This window comes from Sarcophilus harrisii, chromosome 4, assembly GCF_902635505.1.
Source record: "Sarcophilus harrisii chromosome 4, mSarHar1.11, whole genome shotgun sequence".
NCBI lineage: Eukaryota > Metazoa > Chordata > Mammalia > Dasyuromorphia > Dasyuridae > Sarcophilus > Sarcophilus harrisii.
In genome coordinates this window covers 432,558,234-432,564,630 of record NC_045429.1, presented here as the reverse complement: position 1 = coordinate 432,564,630, position 6,397 = coordinate 432,558,234, and positions in this window count along the sequence as shown.

The window sequence follows — 6,397 nt, the reverse complement described above, 5'->3', positions numbered from 1 at the left end:
AGTGCTTTTCCTGGGGGAAAAAATCTGTCGTCTATTCCACTAGAACTGCTTCCAGAAGGTATCCCCACCCCCTTCCTAGGTAGCTTCTGTCCAGGACCAAAGTGCAGTTCTCCACTAGCCTTTCCACTCTAGAGTCCCAATACCCAGAGCGACTCTAGTCCGCTCCAGACCCTACACCAAAGTATCACCTGAGCTGTGCCAAGGACAAACTGAGCGCTACCCGCTTGCCTTTTTGCAGCAACCAGAGACTGGGCTGACTGATCTTAGCTGCGTATATAAACACAGCCCCCTACCTCATTCACCAGGGGTACTTTGGTTTTTCCCTAGCTGACGCTCTCCCCTTTTGGGAAATAGGTACTTGGGTTACCAGGTAATGGTAGAGGAGGGTTGGGCTGGGTGGCTCAGTAGCAGCTTCTTATTGCTAAGGAGAATGATTGGAAAGGGAAGGAGGGGCTCCTGAGCTCTCGTATCTGTTCTGTCTCATCCTCCATTCCACCTAAGATAAGGCTTTCTCAAGTCGAGGGCCAGGAGCAGACGGAGCCACCAGATGGGTTCTGTCAGAATTTTCTCTGCATTAGGGGGTTCTATGCTTAGTCAATTCTGCAAGTTCCCAACCCCTGAAGCTGTGGGTAGGAGGGGAGAAATCTGCCCACTTGACCTCCTTAGTGAGGAGATGGTGATGAGATGCTCAGAAGCTCTTGGAGGCTGGTCCACTTTGCTCTAAACTTTAGCCCTGAGCTCGTTCTATAATGAGGACTAGAGTGTGGAACACCCCCCACACCAATGTGTCACCTCTGCCCTTCCAGCAATGAGGAAATATGGGCTGTGGCTTTCCCCAGTGACTCCATTATTACCTTCCTCAAAATGTCCAATTCCACCCTCTCTGGTGCCCACAATTGGCTGCTCCTTGCTTTCGGGAGAGGGGTATTCTCACATAACATTGATCCCCAGTTGCCTTTTGAATGAACCATTAAATAATGACACATGGAAGTGGAGTCACAAATGGGCAGAAGTCTAATCCCCCATCCTGCCTTCTCAGATCTCCACGGTAAACTCAGTGAACTGGGCAGCCTTGGGAATTTCTGCAAAAATGAAGGGGGTAATTGGTTGTATTCTGCCTTCAAGGTGTCCTAGAATCACAAAAACACCAACCACTCTTACTTCGAGGTCACAGGAAGATGGGTTTGTACCTTCCACCTTTTTCCTCCCGTCACCAGGGTACCCCTAAAAGTCACCCCATTCCTCGACTCCCTTCAACAATTCATGTCTTAATTTTTTCTCTTCCTTTCCTTTCCCACTACAGTTACTCCAGCTAGTCTGACATTGAAACCAGGAGCTTGGAATGGGGAAATGGGGTGGAGAAGTACTGAAACTGGTTTACGCCTTCAGTCTAGACTAGAACAAGGCCTGGGGGGAGATGGGCTGGTGATTTATTAGAGTTTTGTCTAATTTGAATCCAAAGGATGGAAAAATACAGAAATGGCAGTGAGATTACTGTACTAACTAGGTAATTACAGCACTTGGAGGAGGGGGGAAAAGATCCTTCAAAGGAGAAATGTGTTTTCTATGATGCCATTAATCATTTGAGATTTTAAATAAGGAAAACTCCTTAATGAGGCTCTTCTACAATGGCAGCAAAGCCACCACCAGCTGAGGGCACTTCTGCTGCTGCGGTGAGGACCTGAAGCTGGCTTTCCATAAGAACTGTTAATATCTAGAGAGAAATGAAAGTCATCACTCACCCAACCCAATACAGTTTCAGCTCCCAATTTAATTTGCAAATAATATTGATTCCTGAAGCCTGTGGATTTTTCCTCTTTTGGATATCGTCAATGCTACTTCCCATGGTAACTAGAGCATCGATAACATTTCTGCCTTAAATAAAAGTGCCCAACAGATGATTCCCTTCTCCTCCAAGGGCTAGAGAAAGTTGATAGTTGAGAAGTAGCCCGATCTGCAATGTTTGTTTCTAAATATTTTTGTATTGTGTACATTCTGTATATTTTTGTTGTAACAGATATTATTTGAGCACAGAATCCATTAAAGATTCTTTTGGGTAAACCCATTGGTTATGGGAGGTGCCTCCATGAACTGGAACCTAACTTTTCCTTCAGTCTAGGAGAAATTGAAAGGATTGTGGGTTTGTGACTTGTAAACGATCAGTGGCTGGAAGGAGCCACAGGTGCTGAATTGTGGCCCTCAGGGCCATCCCAATTAAGGGAAAAACATCTAGGGTTCTCCTAGATCAGGGATTTTTAACTTTTTTGGTGGATCTATCTCTCTGGCAGTCGGATGAAATCTATGGAGTTATTCTCAGAAGAATGTTTTAAATGCGTAAAATAAAATATATAGGATTACAAAGGAAACTAGCTATACTGAAATATTTCCAAAAATAAACAAACACAGAGGAGGCTGAGAATCTTTGCTCTAGATTAAGGTTTTCATATCCATAGTAATAATCCAGTTTTCTCATGCATCAGAGACCTGGTTTCAAATCCTGGCTTTGACCATTACGACCTGTATTATCTCCGTGGGCCTCAGTTTCTTTATCTATGAAGTTGGAAATGAGCTACAGATGTTTGGGAATAGTGGATACAGGGGCCATGATAGATCTATAGTAGAACAAAATAGAAAAGTCAGATGAAGATCCCCAAGAAAACAACTAGAGGAGCACATACAAAAGTTCAGACCCATGACCTGGGGCCTGCTGGGGGGGGGTGAAGGTGTCCAAATTCACAGAAGCACAATCTTTGCAGGTAACTGTTTAAAAGAGGAGGACAGACTCTTCAAGGGAATTCTTTTTTCGAGATTAAGGGTCCTTAACCTTTTTTTGTCCCAAGGACCCTTTTGGAAATTGAGTGAAACCTATGGATTGCTTCTCAGTAGAATGTTTTTAAATGCATAAAATAAAGCACATAGGATTACAAAATAAATCAATTACATTGAAATAGCAAAGTATATTTTAAAAACAAGCCCAGAATCCCCAAGTTTAGAACCCTTGCTAAATTCTCAGCCAAGAGATGTTTACTTTGCTGTTTCCTGCCCGCCCCTGCTTCCACAAATCCAGGCTGGGAAATTGTTTCATGCTATAAATCTCAGGACTTTGATTTGTAATGTCTCCGAGGGTTTCCCAGAATTATTCTGGGAGGAGAGCCCGGGCCTAAGGTCCAAGATGACAGTTCTCTTTTGAGAGTGTCCAAGACTTGTTAGAAGGAAAAGGAGGGGGAGGAAAGGCGAATGGGAAGAAGGCCAAGTTGATCACTGTCTCCCATTCAGCCCTCCTATGATTTAGTGAAGAATGAAAAGGCTAGGGCTCACGCCCAGCAACACTGGAAAAGAGACTGGGAAGGCTAATAATAGCTAACATTTAGAGAGCACGTTAAGATTTGCGAAGTTTGAGATTCACAAGGCCCCTGCAAAGTAGATGCTGTTATCATCCTCATTTCAAAGATGAGGAAACTGAGGCAAAGAGAGGCTCTACAGCTTGCCTAGAGGTCCACAGGGTCTGAAGCAGGATTTGCAAGTTCAGCATTTTTGCCTCAGTTTGGGGAAGGATTTATGTTCTGGGATAGTCACTGCCCTTTTCCCATTATTCCTTCCCCAGTTCCTTGTTCCTCCTTTCCCTTTCTCCCGTGAGAGAGGGGCTGGATTCAATTACTGCCTCTGATACAGCTTGAAGGGATCTCAGAAGACATTTGGAACAAATTCTCTCTCCATTTTATGGATGAAGAGCCCAAGTCCCAGGGAAGTGGAACAAGTTCCTGAAGGTCCCACAAGTGGTGAGCATCGGAGGCAGGGATTCTTGGAACAAGAAAGCATAAGAGCTTTCTCATGGGATCCAGAATGAATAAAGAGTTCAGATGGTCATTTGACCATTAAATTGCAGGAAGGTCACACATTAGAGTTGGGAGGAGCATAAAAGATCATCAAATCCAAACTCATTTTACAGATGAAGAAACTGAGACCCATAGAAAGAGACTAGCTCTCTCAAGGCCACAAAATGAGTTAAGTTGAGTTGGGATTTGAATCCTAGTCCTCTGTTTCTTAAATTCAATGCTCTGGTGACTTCACACCTTTGCTCATCAACTAAATGCCCCCAACCCAAATGAGCCAATTGCCCCACTTCCAAGTAGTTACTCGGAAAGGTCACACAATTACTTAACTCCTTGGGATGACATTCAAAGAAACATTGGGAACTCTTTCCTAAGAATTGCCTCTGGAACCCGAGCCACATTTTAACAGTTATTCTCAGGAACAGTAAATCTCTGATTATTTACTGGCTGGATTTGATTTTTAGGAATATCTAGAAGTCACTTGGAGGCAGGTCTGGAGAAATGAAGTGGGGAATCACAAATTAGCTGTGACCCTAATATCACAAGACTGCCTTTGGTTTGGAAACTGGCCCAGGGGAGAATTCCCAAAGAGGACTTCTAAATGTATTCTAACCCATGGTAACACTGTTGGAACAAGTGTATAGACCCCTAAGGGGTCTACTTGGAAAGATTAATTGCAGATATGCTTTATACTTTTTTCTAATAAAAAAAATTAGGTCTTATGCTCACATAGAAAGCATGAACCTCAGATGTTTCAGATGTTTACTTATGAGCAAAGAATGCTGAGTTTGGAGTGAGAGGACCTAGATTCAACAACCAGCTCTATTTTATGATGTTCAACAAACTGCTTAACCCTTCTTGGTCTCAGTTTCCTCATCTGCAATGTGAAAGTAGGTGTGAATGTAAAATATAGATATAAATATGATATATAGCTATATAAGATATAAATGTGAAAATAGATCAGTTAACTTTTAAGGGTCTTTATAGCTCAAATTCCATCACACGATCCTCCTCTCTCCTAATTTTAAAAGTTTCCTTACCTATTGGCTTCTTCCTTACTGCTTATAAATTTTTCCCATCCTTCAAAAAATAAAATCTTTCATTTGCTCATACCATCCCCTCTCAAGTTATAGTTCTATGTATCTCCTCCTTTCATAACCATATTCTTGGCCAAAGCAGTGTCCATATTGGTTTCTCTATTTTGTCACTTCTCAGCTCCTCCTAATGTGGCTCCCAACCTTGCCACCCAACTGCTCTCTCCAAGTTTACCAAATGCCCAATTGCCTTTTCTCAGTCCTAATTCTCTCTGTAGAATCTGATCCCCTTTTCTCTTACACTGTCCTTTCTGAGGTTTCTGTGACACTATTCCCAGCTAGCTCTCCTCCTACCTCTTTGAATGCTCTTTCCGTCCCCTTTACGGAATTATTCTGACTTCTGTGTGATCATAATCCCAGGTACCTTCTTTTCTGTCTACTCCTTCTTTGGAATTCTCATCAGCTAGTCAGCCAGTCAACTAATGCTTATTAAGCCCCTACTCTGTGCTAGGCAATGTCAGCTTCCGTGGAGTCAACCGCCACCTCTCTGCAGATGACTTCCTGATGTATATATCCAGCCTTGATCTGTCTCCTGAATTCTACACTTTTATCACCAGCTATTTAATCTCAATCTCTAAATGAATGTCCCCCAAGCATGTCCACGACAGAAATTATCTGTCTCCTAAAATTTCCTTTACTAAAATTGTCTGTTTCTCATCCTCAGCACCCAGATTCAAAACTTTCATATCATCTCTGAGTCCTCTCTCCCTCAATCCTCCCAAATTAGTGGTTAAGTCTTGTCAATTTTGCCTCCATCTTCCTCAACTCCATCCCCTTCTCTGTACAGACTGAGCCACCATCGCCATTCAAGCCTTCATTACCCCCTCACTGGACTCACCTGTCTCTTATTCACCTCTCTGCTCAATCTCCCCTCCCCACTCCAACCTCCCTGAAAATGCTGTTATTCCTAACAAATAGATCTGACTCCCGTCTTTCCCCTGCTCAAAGAGCTCCAATGGCCTACCCTAGCTTGTAAGATAAAATACAGCTCCTGTCTGGCTCTTAACGCCCTGCAAAATCTGGCTTCAGCCTTCCTTGCTAAGCTTATCTTTCACACGGTTACTGTGCAGATCAAGGCAGATAATACCTGTAAAGTGCCTAGCACAGTCCTTGGAACATAGGAGGCATTTTAGTCAATGACAACAGGCAACATTCTAGGACTTACATCTTGTTTTCCGGAGAAAGACATTGGAGAGAAAAGCTGTATTTAGGCATTTGTGCCACTTGGTTTTATCCTGCCTAGGAAGCATTATTCAGAAGGTAATTATGTGACTCAGAGTGGGGACTATTTTATCCTCCCAGTGAAAAGATCCCTTTAAAGAAAATGGAATTTCCACTAATCAATGAGGCTAAAGCCCGAGGAAATGTCATCTTGAGAACTGAAATGTTTCTCCCTGTCATATAATTCAAGGTGTTTTTATTCCTGCAAAAGAAAGGCATCATTTGGTGGTTAAAATGATTGAAGGGGGG